This window comes from Limulus polyphemus, unplaced genomic scaffold (assembly GCF_000517525.1).
Source record: "Limulus polyphemus unplaced genomic scaffold, Limulus_polyphemus-2.1.2 Scaffold8541, whole genome shotgun sequence".
NCBI classification, from domain to species: domain Eukaryota; kingdom Metazoa; phylum Arthropoda; class Merostomata; order Xiphosura; family Limulidae; genus Limulus; species Limulus polyphemus.
Genome location: NW_013674151.1, coordinates 4,481 through 7,552, shown reverse-complemented (window position 1 = coordinate 7,552; position 3,072 = coordinate 4,481).

Here is a 3,072-nt window from a genome sequence, read left to right as displayed (position 1 = left end):
GCCGTCTCCAGCCATTATTATTCTCTAGTTCAGTTCTCACCATCCATTAGCCAGATATATAAATAATGATACAATAATGAAGCATTTTAGCACCTTTTTTCACTACAAATCCAATATCTATATGATGTGGACCAAATATAAAATGAATTATTATTATATAGACATTTCAATACGATATGACATCATCTTCTCCATTTTGAAGATAGATTAAGGTGTAAACATGAAAATACATATATGTTGATGTACAACTTTTAGGGTTAGGGCCCTTCTTTGGGTAAACTCGATAATCCATAGATAGATAAATACAGACAGACATATCGTACCCCCGAATTTTAGCGTTGCAACTCCGGAAACGTACCGCTGTCCCACAGGGATTTAAATGTTAAAATATAATATATTTACAAAGACCTGATATCTTGTTAAAAAGTCAGGTAAATTTAGAACAATTGCTCGATCACCTTTACTAGGTAACAATAATCACAACAATTACTAAACCGACAATGTACTGGAATCCATGACATTGTTGGCTTAGTGAGTGTTGTGCTTATTGTTACATTTCATTTCGTTATACCATCTCACCTATAAGCTAAATTCGCTTCTTCCACGGTAAGCACGTGAAATTAAAAGAATATTTGACTTTTGTTGTCTAGACAAAATATGTCGTTTCATTTTATTCCAGTACAGACGACTGCCAAATATTAAATAATTAGCATAGACCCACAAAACATCTGCAGTCAAATTAGTATCTATATTGCAACAGTCTTTCTTTAAATACAAGATTTCTGGAAGAATACAAAATAATTCTAGTCGCAGACACCGAAGTCTACAAGTCCACCTGTCTTAGGCCTAATATTAGTTAAGCCTTTATTAAATACGGCCTATATTCGATAAATTAACACTGTAACTTGTGTGTGTGTTTTTTGTTTTTTTTTGCTTGAGTTTAGTTAGGGCTAAATTTTACCATACTTAATACGATTAATAAATAATCTTATAATGTTATTCTACCATTTAATGTTGGACCTTTTTAAAAACTTTGATAAGCTTTTAATAATAATATGTTGTTGTACAAAATGTCTAATAATGTAAATACTTACATCCGCCTTTGGGTTATATTCGTTGAAATTAACCGCATGCGTATACTAATTTAGAGAATAAGATGACCGCGTATTTTCAGTACAGACAAAAACTGAGTATTATTATAACAGATACTACTACTACTACTACTACTGAAGCTAACAACAAGAACAAATTATTATTAACTAGCTGAAGTACCCCACCATTGCCTGGTTCCAAGTCCAGGATGAGAAAGGAGGAGGGTTGGGCGCGGGGGCAAGCAACTCCGCCCCGTAAAACCAAAACTGCTACAGAAACTGCACCAACACTTCCGTCGGCGAAGTGTTGTTGTAGCCCTATGTTCCACTAGGAACGACAGGAACTAAGAGAGAGAGATGCACCAAAACTTCCGTCGGCGAAGTGTTGTTGTAGCCCTATGTTCCACTAGGAACGACAGGAACTAAGAGAGAGAGATGCACCAAAACTTCCGTCGGCGAAGTGTTGTTGTAGCCCTATGTTCCACTAGGAACGACAGGAACTAAGAGAGAGAGAGAGCTGAAGTACCTAGCCCTGTTCGGAAGTTATGTAAATTCATGATTAATGAAGGGTTGTTTTAAAACATGAAAACTTACTTCCTTTATATGTAATTGTAAGAAACGCAAAAGTGCCCATAAAAACTGCAAAACACAAAATGTAAAACCCTAAATTTGCGTGTATCTTCGCATGGACTCAAAAAACCTTCATTCCAAATTTGGTGAAGATCCATCAACAGGGGGCAAAGTAGTGGTAAAAAACGTCCATAAAAGCCGCAAAACTGAAACTTTGTATGGACTCCCCGCATGGGCCTAATGAACCTCCATACCAATTTCATTGAAGATCCATCCACACCCTACGAAGTAGTTACATGGACATATTAGGTCGTCAAGACATTAATGTCGTTTTTTTAGATGAAAAAACCCGAACTTATATATCAAAACAAAACATTTATTAAATGAAATAGTCTCCATTCTTATCGATAATGCTTTTCTATCTTACGATCAGGTCGTTAATGTCCTAATTAAAGAAATCACTTAGCTTTGAAGCAAAAAACATTTCGATGTCCTCTTTAACACCTTCCACATTTGTATACGTTTTCCCATTAAGATGGTGTTGCAGCGAACGAAAAGATGGTAATCTGATGGTGCCATATCTGGGGAATATGGTGAGTGGGGGAGGACTTCCCAACCTAACTCCATAATCTTGTGTTGCGTCAAACGTGCCACATGTGGACGTGCATTGTCGTGGAGAAGAAGAACACTTTTCCGATTGAGGAGTGAAGGGCGTTTCTGATGAAGGGCTTGATTTAAATGTTCCAGTTGCTGACTATAGATCTCTGCATTGACAGTTCACTGTGGATTGAGGAGTTCGAAATGAATTACTCCTTTGATGTCCCACCAAATGCAAAGCATCACTTTCTGCGGATGGAGTCCAGGTTTGGGGGTCGGAAGCGATTTTTGTCTAGGACTGAGCCATTGTTTTTGGCATTTAATATTCGCATTGAGAATCCATTTTTCATCACCGGTGACAATTCTGTCCATAAATGGTTCACACGATGGCAACGATAATTATTGGAGAATTCGTGAGGCACCCAAACACCTTCTTTATGGAGTTTTCCCATATTCCTTATATGTTTACGTATTGTTTCATGAGAGACAAACAATTTCAGGGCCATTTCACGAGTGTGTTGCCTTGGGTTAGACTCAACATGAGTCCTCAGAGCATCATTATCAATTCCAACATGTCGGCCCATGCCATCACAGTTTTTAAGGCTAAAGTCACTTGAACGAAACTTGCTGAATCATCGTTGACACTTACAAATGTTCAAAATATTTCCATAAACTTCTTTGATATTCTTTGTGGCTACAGAGGGGTTGTTTCCCTTCTTGTATTCAAACAGCATTGCATGCCGAATGTGTGTCTCGTCGTGTGCCATCACTAAGGGATTACAGTATACTAAACTTTACACATTATATAGGCTAC